The sequence below is a fragment of the Dama dama genome, chromosome 5 (genome assembly GCF_033118175.1).
Source record: "Dama dama isolate Ldn47 chromosome 5, ASM3311817v1, whole genome shotgun sequence".
NCBI classification, from domain to species: domain Eukaryota; kingdom Metazoa; phylum Chordata; class Mammalia; order Artiodactyla; family Cervidae; genus Dama; species Dama dama.
In genome coordinates this window covers 58,468,673-58,485,483 of record NC_083685.1, presented here as the reverse complement: position 1 = coordinate 58,485,483, position 16,811 = coordinate 58,468,673, and the positions used below count along the sequence as shown (strand labels likewise).

The following is a 16,811-nucleotide window of genomic DNA, read 5'->3' as shown; positions in this document are numbered from 1 at the left end:
AGTAAGAGGCAGAGGAAGTGAAAATCAAAGTGTTAGTAGCTCAGTCTTGTCCGACTCTTCTCGACCCCATGGACTGTAGCCCACCAGGCTCCTCTGTCCATGGGATTCTCCAGGCAAGAATGCTGGAGTGGGTTGCCATTTCCTTCTCCAGGGGATCTTCCTGACCCAGGGATTCAACCCGGGTCTTCTGCACAGCAGGTAGACTCCTTAACATCTGAGCCACCAATGGCTTCCTCACAACAGCAGCTTTGCAAGCTGCAGGTGCACTTGCTTGCTTACAGACGCTCTACTCTCCACTGTGGATCTCCTCAGGCCCCGTTGCCTTCGTGATCTAAACCTGTAATGAGATATCTATTTAGAAATGCATAGAAAAGGGAATTTGTGGTGGCCCAGTGGTTGGAACTTGGTGATCTCACTGCCAGGGCCTGCATTCCACTCCTGGTGAGGGAACTAGGATCCCACAGGCTGCATGGCAGGGCAAAAAACCAAAAATGCACAGAAGAAAAATACAATCTAAAAATAATTGATGATTTCACTACTGCTTGCTGACACACGTATTAATATACCAAGTAATACCTCAAAAATAATGTGTTTGTTTTTAGAATTTTGAGCTTCAAATTTGGAGATTTTGACATTTTTTTGTATCTGATCTTAAGTAACGTCAGAGAAGGTGTTAACATTTTGATGCTTCTATGTCTATGTTTGCAGAATGAGAGATATTATGTGATATTTTCCCTGTGCAAAAGGCAGCAGAAAGGCATTGCTTGTTTTGCCTCATTTTATGTTTATCATTAAAAAGTCTGAGATTTTCCTCTTATTTGGTTTGTAAATCCATTCCACAAATATTCATGTTTAGAATCATTGCAGACTTTTCTCCTTTTTAAGAACAGGAAGACAGACAAAACACGAGGGGGAAAGAATGAACATTTATTGACCATTAACTCTCCTGCTAGGTGCTTTATCTATATTTGACTGTCATGACAACCTTGTGAAGTATTATTAACCATAACATGTTTCACTAGGGAGTAAAAAGGTCCCTTGCTTCTCACTTGAGATAGCATGAGATTTTTATACACTTCTTAAAAGTCACAACAAAATCATACCTTCCCTATGATTTTTGAGAACACACATATGCCAGATAGTAGCCTAGCTCCTTGACTACTGTGTTCTGTCAATGAAGAAACAGACCTATAACTGTGGTTAGGTAATTTACTCAAATGGTGGATGTGGAGTTTGAAGGCTCCAGGTTTTCACTCTCTTGCATTCTTGTGTTTTAAAGTAAGGCATTTCAAATGAGTGATTCATCTGTAATCACCACTTAGCCTTCAAAATAAATCTTCAGGTAGATGACTAAAATGATCATGAGAAAGTCATAAAGCATGAAAATGGAATCATTTAAAGCTTGTTTACTCTTTTCTTCTTTATTGTTTTAAGAGAGTTTGGTTTTAGGACATTTCAACAAGTGGGAATAATACCATGTCAGGTGAATAGACTCCAGCTGTTTGCAATGTGGTATCAAGAGAGAAGGCATAGATTTCAAGAAGAATGGGGTGAGGGGAAAACAGACTGTTTAAAAAGTTCTTTTTTATTAGCTTTCCTCATGTTCTTCTAGAAAGCAATGCAAAAACAGATTTACAATGTGTCGTTTGTGGTTCATGCACATCTGACTCTTTGTGACCCCTTGGACTGTAGCCTGACAGGTTCCTCTGTCCATGGGATTTTCCAAACAAGAATACTGGAATGGGTTGCCATTTCCTTCTCCATTTGTAGTTCATTATTTTTTAAAGCACCAAGATTTATACTTTGCTTTCTTGGACTAGATAGTGGGTTTTGGCAAGCTTCCTATAACATATATCTCAAGTATAGGGACCCAAGCTGGGACGAGATCAAAGTATTTGTCAGATATTCCTAGCTCTTTAAAGAAATTTTTTTAAAATTTATTTTTCAAAAACAAGAGCAACAAAAAACTTCATTGCTAAAAGATATTAACCATCATCTGAACTTCAGTGAGTTCTAATTTTTTTTTGCTGGTGGAGGGTATGCCTTGATGTTGATGACAGCTGACTGCTCAGATGGTGGTTACTATAGGCTGAGCTGACTGACAATTTCTTAAAAACAAGACAATAATGAAGCTTGCTGCATCAATTGACTTTCTTTCATGAACAATTTCTCTGCAGTATGCAATGCTGTTTGATAAAATTTTATCCACAGTGGAACTTCTTTTAAAATTGGAGTCAATCCTCTCTAACCTTGATGCTATTTTATCAATAAAATTTATGCAATATTCTAAGATATTTCCAGCTTTTCATGAAGCTAACCCAGTAAAGGCATGACACATAACCAGGGGAAATGAAGATTTTCTCTTTGAGAAAATCCAGTTCTTCTTACAAGTCCATCAAAGCAGAGAACCAGGAAGAGATTTTTAAAAAGATACTTCAGTTTAAAACGCAGCAGATGACAAATTTAGTCCTAGAGCCCTTTGGGGATTTGGCTGCCAAATGCTGATATATTGCAGAAACATTTATTTTGTAAGTGATGTTAATGATATTCTCAGAGCTCTGTGTTTGTTGTTTAACATTGCTATCATTTATTGATGACTAATGGCCAATAACAGAGCCCCTTGCTTGACTTTGGCTTCCAGTCAGTATTTATGGATTAGGTCCATTAGTCTCCTTTCAAAAGCCACTGGGACAATGCAGCTGGCACCCAGCTGAAGAAGAGACACAAAAAAATATCTGCCACTCAAGGTAAGACAAAGAAGAGAACTTGTAAGGAAGATGTGCTATTGCCGCCACAAAGAAACACTTAAATTAAGTATTATTATGACCTAATTAATATTCCTAAATATTGAGTAGCTTGGCTTATCTTTTTATTCTCATTTCTGTCTCTAAAAGCCTCCATATTCTCCATCATAGCTCCATAAAGGACTATGGGAGTACAGTGATTGAGATCACTTTAAGGAAAATAAAAGCTCAGGCACTTAAGAATGTTGAAATGAAAGAATGATAAGAAAATTTAATTATTGGAAGTACATGATAAAAGGAAGATGGCACATGTGTGCTGTGCTTAGTCGCTCAGTTGTGTCGGACTCTTTGTGACCCAGTGGGCTGTAGCCCTCCAGACTCCTCTGTCCATGGGATTCTCCAGGCAAGAATGCTGGAGTGGGTTGCCATGCCCTCCTCCAGGGGATCTTCCCAACCAGGGGTCGATCCCAGGTCTCCCGCATTGCAGGTAGATCCTTTACCTCCTGAGCTACCAGGGAAGCCCAAGATGGCATGTAGTTCAGAGAAAAATACATGAAAAAGTTACAGTAATTAAAACACTTAAAATCATTTTATTAATTTGCTTACAACATAAGGAAAGAGGAAAAATGTTAGTGGAGTTTTCCCCTTCTCTAATCTTAATCTGAAGATAAATTTGGGTTATCAAAGTACTGTTATATTACATTCTTTGTGTAGCCAGCACAGGTACACTTAAGAATTTCTTAAATCCTAAAGACTTATCTTCCAATTGTTTCAGTTCAGTTTAGTTTAGTTCAGTCGCTCAGTCGTGTCCAACTCTTTGTGACCCCATGAATTGCAGCACGCCAGGCCTCCCTGTCCATCACCAACTCCTGGAGTTTACTCAAACTCATGTCCATAGGGTCGGTGATGCCATTCAGCCATCTCATCTTCTGTTGTCCCTTTCTCCTCCTGCCCCCAATCCCTCCCAGCAATCAGGGTCTTTTCCAATGAGTCAACTCTTCGCATGAGGTGGCCAAAGTATTGGAGTTTCATCTTCAGCATTAGTCCTTCCAATGAACACCCAGGACTGATCTCCTTTAGGATGGACTGGTTGGCTCTCTGCACAATCCAAGGGACTCTCAAGAGTCTTCTCCAACACCATGGTTCAAAAGAATCAATTTTTCAGTGCTCATCTTTCTTCACAGTCCAACTCTCACATCCATACATGACCACCGGAAAAACCATAGCCTTGACTAGACAGACCTTTATTGACAAAGTAATGTCTCTGCTTTTTAATATGCTATCTAGGTTGGTCATAACTTTCCTTCCAAGGAGTAAGCGTATTTTAATTTCATGGCTGCAATCACCATCTGCAGTGATTTTGGAGCCCCCCAAAATAAAGTCTGACACTGTTTCCACTGTGTCCCCATCTATTTCCCATGAGGTGATGGGACCAGATGCCATGATCTTAGTTTTCTGAATGTTGAGCTTTAAGTCAACTTTTTCACTCTCCTGTTTCACTTTCATCAAGAGGCTTTTTAGTTCCTCTTCACTCTCTGCCATAAGGGTGGTGTCATCTGCATATCTGAGGTTATTGATATTTCTTGATTCCGGCAATCTAGATTCCAGCTTGTGCTTTATCCAGCCCAGCATTTTGCATAATGTACTCTGCATATAAGTTAAATAAGCAGGGTGACAATATACAGCCTTGATGTACTCCTTTTCCTATTTGGAACCAGTCTGTTGTTCCATGTCCAGTTCTAACTGTTGCTTCCTGACCTGCATATAGGTTTCTCAAGAGGCAGGTCAGGTGGTATGGTATTGCCATCTCTTTCAGAATTTTCCACAGTTTATTGTGATCCACACATTCAAAGGCTTTGGCATGGTCAATAAAGCAGAAATAGATGTTTTCCTGGAACTCTCTTGCTTTTTCGATGATCCAGCAGATATTGGCAATTTGATCTCTGGTTCCTCTGCCTTCTCTAAAACTGGCTTGAACATCTGGAAGTTCATGATTCACGTATTGCTGAAGCCTGGCTTGGAGAATTTTGAGCATTACTTTACTAGCATGTGAGATGAGTGCAATTGTGCGGTAGTTTGAGCATTCTTTGGGATTGCCTTTCTTAGGGATTGGAATGAAAAGTGACCTTTTCCAGTCCTGTGGCCACTGCTGAGTTTTCTAAATTTGCTGGCATATTGAGTGCAGCATTTCACAGCCATCATCTTTCAGGACTTGAAATAGCTCAACTGGAATTCCATCACCTCTACTAGCTTTGTCCATAGTGGTGCTTTCTAAGGCCCACTTGACCTCACATTCCAGGATGTCTGGCTCTAGGTGAGCGATCACACCATCGTGATTATCTGGGTCATGAGGATCTTTTTTGTACAGTTCTTCTGTGTATTCTTGCCACCTCTTCTTAATATCTTCTGCTTCTGTTAGGTCCATACCTGTGCAAGAGGGCATCAGAGGGCGGACACACTAAAACCATAATCACAGAAAACTAGCCAATCTGATCACATGGACCACAGCCTTGTCTAACTCAATGAAACTAAGCCATGCCATGTGGGGCCACCCAAGATGGACAGGTCATGGTGGAGAGGTCTGACAGAATGTGGTCCACTGGAGAAGGGAATGGCAAACCAATTCAGTATTCTTTCCTTGAGAACCCCATGAACAGTATGAAAAGGCAAAATGATAGGATACTGAAAGAGGAACTCCCCAGGTCGGTAGGTGCCCAATATGCTACTGGAGATTAGTGGAGAAATAACTCCAGAAAGAATGAAGGGATGGAGCTAAAGCAAAAACAATACCCAGTTGTGGATGTGACTGGTGATAGAAGCAAGGTCTGATGCTGTAAAGAGCAATATTGCATAGGAACCTGGAATGTTAGGTCCATGAATCAAGGCAAATTGGAAGTGGTCAAACAGGAGATGGTAAGAGTGAATGTTGACATTCTAGGAATCAGTGAACTAAAATGGACTGGAATGGGTGAATTTAACTCAGATGACCATTATATCTACTACTGTGGGCAGGAATCCCTTAGAAGAAATGGAGTAGCCATCATGGTCAACGAAAGAGTCTGAAATGCAGTACTTGGATGCAATCTCAAAAATGACAGAATGATCTCTGTTCGTTTCCAAGGCAAACCATTCAATATCACGGTAAAGCAAGTCTATGCCCCAACCAGTAACGCTGAGGAAGCTTAAGTTGAATGGTTCTATGAAGACCTACAAGACCTTTTAGAACTAACAGCCAATAAAGATGTCATTTTCATTATAGGGGACTGGAATGCAAAAGTAGGAAGTCAAAAAACACCTGGAGTAACAGGTAAATTTGGCCTTGCAGTACGGAATGCAGCAGGGCAAAGGCTAATAGAGTTTTGTCAAGAGAACGCACTGGTCATAGCAAACACCCTCTTCCAACAACACAAGAGAAGACTCTACACATGGACATCACTAGATGGTCAACACCGAAATCAGACTGATTATATTCTTTGCAGCCAAAGATGGGGAAGCTCTATACAGCCACCAAAACTGACTATTCAGTCAGCCACAGCTGACTGTGGCTCAGATCATGAATTCCTTATTGCCAAATTCAGACTTAAATTGAAGAAAGTAGGGAAACGACTAGACCATTCAGGTATGATCTAAATCAAATCCTTTATACAGTGGAAGTGAGAAATAGATTTAAGGGACTAGATCTGATAGACAGAGAGTCTGATGAACTATGGACGGAGGTTCATGACATTGTACAGGAGACAGAGATCAAGACCATCCCCATGGAAAAGAAATGCAAAAAGGCAAAATGGTTGTCTGAGGAGGCCTTACAAAAAGCTGTGAAAAGAAGAGAAGCGAAAAGCAAAGAAGAAAAGGAAAGATATTCCCATTTGAATGCAGAGTTCCAAAGAATAGCAAGGAGAGATAAGAAAGCATTCCTCAGCAATCAATGCAAAGAAATAGAGGAAAACAACAGAATGGGAAAGACTAGATATCTCTTCAAGAAAATTAGAGATACCAAGGGAACACTTCATGCACAGATGGGTTCGATAAAGGACAGAAATGGTCCAATTGTTTAGGCAACTCTAAATCTCTGAAGGCTTTATACTTTCTTTCCCCAAATTGAATTCTGTGTCATAAAAATCTTCACCATTGGGTTTCCCTGGTGGCTCACCAGTAAAGAATTGTCTTGTCAATGCAAGAGATGCAGATTCAATCTCTAGGTCGGGAAGATCCCCTGGAGAAGGAAATGGCAACCCTCTCCACTATTCTTGCCTGGGGAATCCCATGGACAGAGGAGCCTGGCAGGCTACAGTCCACAGGATCTCAAAGAATTTGACACAACTTAGCAAGTAAACAACAAACATCTTCACCATTAAAATAGCTTTCTGGGATTGTATGTCCTAGCACAGTGTACCTGGGAGAAAGTACAGCTTGATTAAGAGCTGCGACTGTTTGTCCCCGCTCTGTCTCCATGCTGTGAATTTCAAGAGGGGTCCAGTTGGTTCTTGTTGGTATAATTAGAATATTGTACTAGAATGATTTTTAGTTTTAAAATTTCATTTTAGTTTTGAAGATGAATCTGGCCTCTGTACCCCAACACCAAATTAAATCTTGGAGAGAGAGTTTGGGGATGAAATAGAAAAAAATAGCCTTATTGCTTTGCCAGGCAAAGGGGGCAGCAGCAAGTTAACACCCTCAAAACTGTGTGTCCCCATCTGGAAAGGGTAGTGAGAAGTTTTATAGTAATGATTCAAAGAGGGCATGATCAGCTCCTGGACATTCTTCTTCTTTTTTTGATGAAATTAAAGCATTTAATCTTATCTTTCCACTATAATTGGGCTTCCCTGATGGCTCAGCTGGTAAAGAATCCGCCTGCAATGTGGGAGACCTGGGTTTGATCCCTGGGTTGCGAAGATCCCCTGGAGGAGGGAAAGGCTACCCACCCCAGTATTTCGGCCTAGAGAATTTCGTGGACTGAGTCCCTGAGGTCACAAAGAGTCAGACACGACTGACTTTCACTTTCACTTTCTACTATAATTAAGTCAATTACTTATACATAATCAGTATGTATATATATTGCTTTTCTTTTTTTAAAAAAATTAGTGGAGTATAGTTGATTTACAAAGTGTTAGATTCAGGTGTACAAAAGTGAATCAGTTACACTTGTACATATGCATACTCGGTCCTTTCCCAGTTTTTGTGACCCCATGGACTGTAGCTCGCCAGGCTCCACTGTCTATGGGATTTTTCAGGCAAGAATACTGGAGTGGGTTGCCATTTCCTCCCCCAAGAGCTCTTCCCAACCTAGGGATCAAACTTGCACATGCTGCATGGCTGGTGGGTTCTTTACCACTGAGCCATCAGGGAAGCCATATACATATATCCATTCTTTTTTTAAGATTCTTTTCCCATATAGGCCATTCTGTACTATATGGACTCCCCAGGTGGCACTAGTGGTAAAGAACCTACCTGCCAATACAAGAGATGTAAAAGATGCTGGTTCAGTCCCTGGGTTGGCAAGATGCCCTGGAGGAGGGCATGGCCATTCACTCCAGTATTCTTGCCTGGAGAATCCCATGGACAGAGGAGCCTGGCTATACTTGTAAGCCTTCTGACTGGTTTGTGATGAGGTGAGAGGGAGTCAGCATCATCACCTTTCTGATTTCAACTGGTCTGGGGTCTGGATGCTAATGGGAAGCATACAGTTAACTTGTCCCAGCAGGTGAGGGGTTTAGTATCCACTGCTGCTGCTGCTAAGTCACATCAGTCGTGTCTGACTCTGTGCGACCCCATAGACGGCAGCCCACTAGGCTCCACCATCCCTGGGATTCTCCAGGCAAGAACACTGGAGTGGGTTACCTTTAGTATCCACAGAACAGCTCAAAGGTATTGTTATGTGTATCTCTAGAGGGAGAACAAGGACCTTGCCCCGATGCGGCACTACTGTTTCTTTCTTTCTTTTTTTTTAAAATTTATTTTTATGAAGGATAATTGTTTTACGATATCGGGTTGGTTTCTGCCATATATCAACACAAATCAGTCACAGGTACACAGACGTCCCTACCCTCCTAAACCTCCCTCTCACTTTGTTCCTCACTTGTCTCCTCCCTTCCCTGATTAGCAACTGCTTGAACCTGCTCTGGGAACTCAGGGAAGTGTAATCAATAAATGGAGGACAGGGCTTCCGTGGTGCCCCAGTGGTTGGAAATCTGCCTGCCAGTGCAGGCGACATGGTTCAGTCCCAGGTCTGGGAAGATCCCATGTGCTGTGAGGCAGCCAAGCCCGTGTGCCGCAACTAGTGAAGCCCGGACAAACGAGAGCCCGTGCTCTACAGCCAAAGACGCCGTTGCAGTGAGAAGCCCATGCATCACAACTAGAGAGTGGCCTCCACTTGTTGCAACCAAAAAAAAGGAAAAGAAATGGGGTATACAGAAAGGCTTATGTGCCCAGGAGCCCCGTAGGGTTCTGCTCAGTGTCCATTTCACCTTCAGTTTTAAATATCTAAAATCCCAGGAAGATGGTGACCCACCCAAATAGGGTCAATTTCAAACAAACTTTTTTAGGTAAGCACTCATGGAAGAAACATGGGAATCTTTCAACCAGAAAAGAATGGTTGGGCCAGGCAAGCCTACCTATTCACCTTATGGGAATTATGTCTGCCTACCTCAATATACCTCCTCACACTGCTTTTCCTCTATGCTATTTTAAATTGTCCTATCTCTACTTCTTTCCCTCAGTCATTGATGGTCTGCTGAATCCCTTTTCTTTTGTTTCCTTGATCTTTTGTTGATTTCCTTTCCTTTGTATTTTTCCTACATTCCAGAAAGGAACAAAAGTTATGTCATGATATCTTCTGACTTCCCAAGGACATAAGATTCTAGATGCAAGTACTAGGTTGAATTGATACAGTCTTTGGCTTCTGGTCTTTATATTGTCGGGAAAGTGTTGCAGGCAAATTTGCCAGTGAGTCCTGATAATAATTTTCCATTCATGCCCTAGCAAAGAATCTACCTGCAATTTGGGAGACCTGGGTTTGGTCCTTGAGTTAGGAAGTTCCCCTGATGCGAATGGCAACGGAGTCCAGCCAGTATCCTTGCCTGGGGAATCCCATGGACAGAGGAGCCTGGCAGGCTACAGTTCATGGGGTCACAAAGAATCAAACATGACTGAGCGACTAATAAGCCCTAGTAAAGCTTGTATGCTGCATCCAAAAGTAGATCTGGAGAGTTATCTTAGGGTGTGTGCGTGCATGCTTTGTTGCTAAGTCATGTCCCACTCTTTACGACCCCATGGAGTATAGCCCTCCAGGCTCCTCTGTCCATACAATTTTCCAGGCAAGAATATTGGAGTGGGTTGCCATTTCCTACTCCAGGGGATATTCCTGACCCAGGGATCTAATGCTTGTCTCTTGCATCTCCTGCATAGGCAGGCAGATTCCTTACCACTGAGCCACCTGGGAAGCCCTATCTTAGGGTAGGAGGGACTTAAAAGTCAAACAGGAAGATTAAAAACTGTAACTTTTCTTATCTGAGGTCATACAATATGGGGAGGGAGAGGGAAGCAAATATTTTTTTTTACAGGGACAAACCTCTGGAATAGGTCAGATAATAAATATTTTTGGCTTTGCTGGGTTAAGATCATACTACTGAATTTTGCAGTAAAAGCAGCCAGGTAATACCAAACAAGGAGGCAGAGCTGTGGCTAGATTTCAATAGGCTTTATTTATAAGCACAGTATTTGTTTTATTTACAAAAAAAAAAAAAAAAGAGGGCTTTGGGTTGCCCACTCCTGGTATAAGAGAAATACTAGGTTAGTAATTTGGAGATGTGAATTTAAGAGCTCTGCTTTGATAAACTGAACAGACTAGGAAATGTCATCAGACTTCCCTGGTGGCTCAGACGGTAAAGAATTTTCCTGCCATGCAGGAGACCTGGGTTTGATCCCTGAGTCAGGAAGATCTGCTGGAGATGGGAACGGGGCAACTCACTCCAGTATTCTTGCCTGGAGAATTCCAGGGACAAAGGATCCTGGCTGGCTATAGTCCATGGTCTTGCAAAGAATCGGATGTATTTGAGTGAGCAACACTTTCACTTGGTCTATTCAAGCCTTTGTTTCTAGGAAAGCACAATTGCCGCAGCCCTCCCAGTAGAAGAATAAAGTGACACTTTCTGTGGAGAATGGTATTGGCGCTTGCTTTCTTCCTCAGTGTTTAAGAGTCCTAGGGTTACCTAAGAGTTCACGAGTCAGCCTCACGAATGATACTAGGAGATGCAGTGTATTAAAAAATAATATTTATAGATGTTTGACCTGTATGGCTTTAAGGTCTTTATATACAGCTTCTTGCCACCACAGTTACCCTTTTGCTTCCTCCAAATCCAACACACTGGATTTACCAAGACAGGTAGGCCAATCACAGAAGCAAACTCCAATCTTAGTTTCCTACTCAATAATCTATTGCTTTTCTGCAAATCTGCCAAGGAAGAAAGGTATATGAGGTACTGTCAGCCACCCTGGCCAGGTAGCAGGACAGCCTTCAAGGTACAACAAAGCATATGGGTTCTGCAAATACATGAAGGTCACTGGGATAAATGTTTTCCAAGGACTTGTCGTAGAGGACAGCTGTGAAAAAACCACCAGGACCACAGTTGCATTTAAGGAGCATACAGGTAGCTGCAGATGAATGTTCAGAAATCCTTCATTATCTCAAATGTGGCGTGCAGTGTTTTAGAAGGACTAATGTCAAACCAGATCAGAACAGATGAACAGAAGCAAGTGATGAAAAGCAGTATTTTATTTGGCACTGATAACCTCACAAAAATCATGTAGAAAAATAAAACCAAAACAAGAAAATCTGTAACCAGTGATTCAGTTTCTACCAGATGGAAGCTCAAGAGAGACAGTATGAATGGAAAACAATTAATTAAGCATTATCGAAGGCTAGCATTTTTTTCCCCCCTTTGTCCGTGCCGGCTGTGGGACTTTAGTTTCCCCACCAGGGATTGAACTGGTGCCCTCTGCAGTGACAGCACGGAGTCCTGACCACTGGACTGCCATGGAATTACCAGGAATTCATTTTTTGATCACTCATTAGATCAAGAGATGATGGCTTTCTTTTCAAGTTTTCAAAAATGCATGGCATATTAATTAAGATTAGGCCTGCTTACGTTGAGCGAAAAAATACACACACCCTAAAAGTTGAAAGCTATGTTTTATCCGGCAGAAATTTTTAGGACTTAAGCTCAGGAGGCAGCACCTAAAGTAAGCCTGAGAGTAGTGGGAGTGGTGCTCCGAGGAGGTGGGTTGTGGGGAGGAGCCAGGTTATAAAGAAGTTTTGCAACAAAGGACAGGTGGTCTGAACCTCAAAAGTATTTTTTTGTGAGTTAAAGAAAACCAGATATCCCAAGTTAAAGAATTTAGCACTTTCTGTGTAGGGAAGTTGCAAAAGTCCAGACTCACTGAAATAATTCCTTTGATATACATCTCAGCTATCTGGGGCCAGTATCCTGTTTTCACCTCCTGAGTTCCTCAGGGCTTATCAGAGGTAGTGGCTACAGTCTGATGGCTGCTAAATAGCAGGTATACTCCTCCCTGAGTTCCCTCCGGGCTCACTGGCTCACATAGGAGGGCTGCAATTGCTGACGACTGTGATATCTTTGTTTACTAGTATGGCAGGAAATATTCCATTTCTCAGTTGTAAGCAATAGAAAGTGCACTCTAACAGTAATGACCAAGATAGAAGTTTGTTTTTCCTGTACAGAGATGCAATCTGGAAGTAGGCGGTCTAAAGAAACTATAGCAGCTGCAGGAAGCCCCAGTCTCGCTGCTCAGCCAGTCTTTAAGCCTTTACATCTGCCTTCCCACCATCAAGAAGAGTATAAAGAAGTGAATATTCTCTTCCTATAAGAATCATCCTAGAAATCAGGTGCTTCCAACTACCTTCTATTCCTGGAACTTAGTCACATACCAATTTACTAGCTGCAAAGGAGGCTGTAATTTTTATTTGGTGGCCCTGTGCCTACGAGAATCAGGAGTTTTGCCACTAAGAATGGGTCCAACCACTCACTCCATAATAATTCCACAGACTTTATATTAAGCAATGAAGTCTATGACAACTGCAGCTTCGGAGAGCTCTATGAACCCAGTGAAGAGCACATAGGTCTCTACATCACAGAGGCTTAGATCTCTGAATTTCTTTTTTTTTAACTTTATTATTTATTTGTTTTTGGCTGGGCTGGGTCTTTGTTGCTGCACAGGGGCTTTCTCTCTGTGGGGAGTGGGGGCTTTTCATCTCGCTGGCTTCTCTTGTTATGGAGCGCGGGCTCCAGGGCACAAGGGCTTGGTAGTTGTGGCAGCTGGGCTTAGTTGCCCCGAGGCATGGGGGATCTTCTCGGACCAGCTATCAAACCCTTGTCCTCTGCACTGGCAGGCGGGCTCCACCACTGGACCACCAGAGAAGTCCTCGAATTTCTTTTAGATCTTTGCTCTTTTTCAACTGGACTTATAATTCCAGTTGATATCCCATCTTAGAAGATGTTCAGAGATAAAGCTATGTGTAATTTTCTAGGAGCAGGGAAAAAATGCCCTCTGGAGAATTTTAATATGTTTGGCATTTCTCTCAGGAATATGAAGTGGACAACCACTCTATAAATGATCTATCACCTGCCCTACAGGAATGCAGGCAGTTATCTTTTCCCTGGAAACTAATATTTTTAAAAAGTTACATGGTAATTATATATTTTTTCTGATAATATGGTAAAGTTATGTACTTGTTTTAAGCAACAAAATCCATACTATTATTCATACTACGTTCCACACACACACATGCTTCTGAATTTTCCCTTTTTATCTCAGTCCTTCCTTGGTAAAGGTGCCAAGTTTTGTCTTTGTTTTCAGCATAGCTAGTTTTTCCAAGTGCTTCTATGATATCGCTATTCAGAGTGTTGGTTTATTTCTTTTACTCTATCTATCCTTCATCATTTATTAATGACACAGATTGTGTGATGAAGAGTTGTCAACATGAGCATTTTTCTATACTTACAGGTATAAGAACTGCATTGATGTGGATTTGTCATCTAACAGCATGAAATGATCCCTCTCTTTCGGCTTCATTTCCTTCCATTATTTACTGTTCCTCCCAACTGCTTATCATCCACTGCTGTTGACTCCTCTCTGTCCTTAATTTCCTGAGATAGATTTCCACTTAAGAGACTGAGAAACTATTAGATGGAGAGTTTTCACAAACCACCAGAGCAGAAGGTCTTCTGAAAAGAGACATATCTGCCCACTATGGATTCAAGAAAGACAGAGGCATTTTGTCTTCACCCAGTGAAGATGAACCCAGTGCCTATCATGTGAAAAGGGCAGAAATGCATTTGAACTGAGGGAAACAACGAGCACAATCTCATTAACACAAAGACAATAGGAGCTAAGAGCCTAAATTCCTGTGCCCTGAAAACGGAAGTGGTTATACTTCTAGTCTAATGTAAAACACGACCTCCTGTGTTTGAGTTGGAATTTTCATAACTGTTTAGTCTGTGAGTTGTTCTAAGGAAAGCCAAAAGCAAAGAAGAAAATAATACTCTTATCTCCACAGAGCATTTTAGCAACGGTCAGACAAGTGGACTACCAGATATTTATTTGGAAATTAGCTAGTTAGCTATATTTTCAAATTATGCATGTATTGGTAGTTTTCTGCTGTAATTGGCAAGGCCACTATATATCTTTATCTTTGCTATATTTAGAATACTGTACAGGAAACTAGGACAGCATTTCCTCTCATGGTAACATTTTGGAGCTAACAATGTTCACTAGTGTAAAAGTATTTTCTGATCAAAACAATTGCTCTCATATATACATTTGTTGGAAGATTACATGATATGTTGAAGATGATGTTATTATGGATTTGTTTTCATTTAATTTGTAATTACTTCCAATGTTTAAAAGAATACAAATGACTTAACTTCTCAAAAGAAAAATATAATTACCATACCCTATATACTTTTCACCAATTATTCATCAATGATAAATTACATGGATTGATTACTGAACTAAGCACTACCAACTAAATTGTTACTATGCATTGCCAGGTGCCTTTTTATTAAATTTTTATTGTATAGGATACATAAAGCCAGAGTTGAGTGGGGTCATATTTCTGGAAAGAGGGTGAGATTTCTGGATGGTAGCTCAAATGCTAAAGAATCTGCCTGCAATGCTGGAGACCCAGGTTCAATCCCTGGGTCAGAAAGATCCCTTGGAGAAGGGCATGGCAACCCACTCCAGTATTCTTGCCTGGAGAATCCCATGGACAGAAGAGCCTGGAGGGCTACAGTCCATGGGGGTCACAAAGAGTTGGACACGACTGAGCGACAAACACACACAAACACACACTTGCCTCACAGTCCCTTATTTAAAGGCTTTTTTCCTGTTCACGCTGTCTCTCTGGGAAATCTTATCCAATCATATGGCTTTAAAGACTCTTGTGACTCCTACATTTTTGACTCCCTCTAGCCTTGATCTCCCTCTGCGAACTGCTTAGTCACCTGCCTGATCTCCACCTAAATTTCTTTCCTATTTCTTTTTTTGGGGGGGGCGGGGGGGAGGTGTGCTATACAGCTTGTGAAATTTTAGTTCCCCTACCAGGGATTCAATCCCAGGCCCTGGAAGAGAAAGTGCCAAGTCCTAACCACTAGACCGCCAGGAGAGCCCCTCCACCTGAATCTCTAACAAGCCCTCTTCAAAGCTATCTCAAAATAAATTTTTATTTTCCTCACTAAATCTGCTCTTCCCTATCTTTTTCATCTTTGTAAACTGATACTAACATTCACCCAAACAGCGTGTGTGTGTGTGTGTGTGTGTGTGTGTGTGTGTGTTAGTCGCGTGAGATGCAACAAATTGGGTTTGATGCCTGGGAGGGGAAGATCCCCTGGAGGAAGGCATGGCAAACCACTCCAGTATTCTTGCCAGAAGAATCCCTTGGACAGAGGAGCCTAGTGGGCTACTGGGCTACTCTGGTGTTGCAAAGAGTCAGACTTGACTTAGCGACTAAACAACAAAAACAAAACATTTCCTATAGCTTCCCTCCACACTTAAATAAAATCTAAACTTTATTACCTGGTCCACAAATACCTCCATGATCTGGATGCTGTGGCCCCTGCCTCCTCTGGCTCCCCAGCAGAGTGAATTACAGTCCTTTGGCCTTCCTTCCTTTAACACGCTGTAGTAGGCAGAATAATGGTCCCGAAAGATGGCCACATTCTAATTCCCAGAAACTGTGACTATGTTACTGCGATTAAGTTAAGAATTAAATCAAGATAGGAACATTACCCTGGATTAGCTGGGTGGGCCCACTGGAATCAGAAGGGTCTCCGTAAGCAAAAGAAGGAGGCAGTGCCAGAATGATGCATCCTGAGGAAGACTGGATGGACTACTGTGGATTCTGAAGATGAAGGGAACCTGAAACCAAGGAATGCAGGCAACCCTTAGAAGCAGCAAGAGGAAATACATTCTCCTCTAGAAACCCAGAAAGGAATGCAGACCTGTGGACATATTGATTTTAGCCCAATGAGAACCACTTTGGACTTCTGAACCCCTAAACTATGAGGTACTAAATTTATGTTGTTTTAAGCCACTGAGTTAATTTGTTACAGCAGCAATAGGAGACTCATACACATGTCAAGATCATTCCCACCTTAGGGCCTTTACAAAGGTTGCTCATCTCCCAAATATAGGCATTCTGAACATCCCCCTATCATTTGGGTCTGTTTAAACTGCACCCTTCACAAAGGCCTTCTCCAATCACTCAAAGTAGCTTCCTTGTTACTCTCTCTCACTGGCTGGACTTGTTATATTAGCATCATGGCACTTATGTTACTTTTCTATGTCACTGGAACACACAAGGAAAGCTGAAACCTTGTCTCTCACTTTCCTTGTAACAACCTGTATCTAGAATAATGCCTAGCACAAAGTAGAAGCTCAATAAACATTTTTTTTGGAATAAATGAATGAGCATTTTTTTCCATGCAAAGCAACGGACATACACTATAGCACTGAATCTTTTTAACAACCTGATGGGATAGGTTCATATTACCA

At 41.6% G+C, this 16,811-nt stretch overlaps 1 long non-coding RNA gene across 1 annotated transcript in view; it reads right to left on the bottom strand.

Moving 5' to 3' along the window:
- LOC133056754 (uncharacterized) overlaps positions 1-16,811 on the bottom strand; it is a 50,846-nt gene that overhangs the window by 32,860 nt on the left and 1,175 nt on the right. The window contains exon 2 of the long non-coding RNA XR_009692904.1: positions 16,047-16,175. This is a non-coding gene — a long non-coding RNA (uncharacterized LOC133056754). The remainder of the gene's footprint in view (positions 1-16,046; positions 16,176-16,811) is intronic.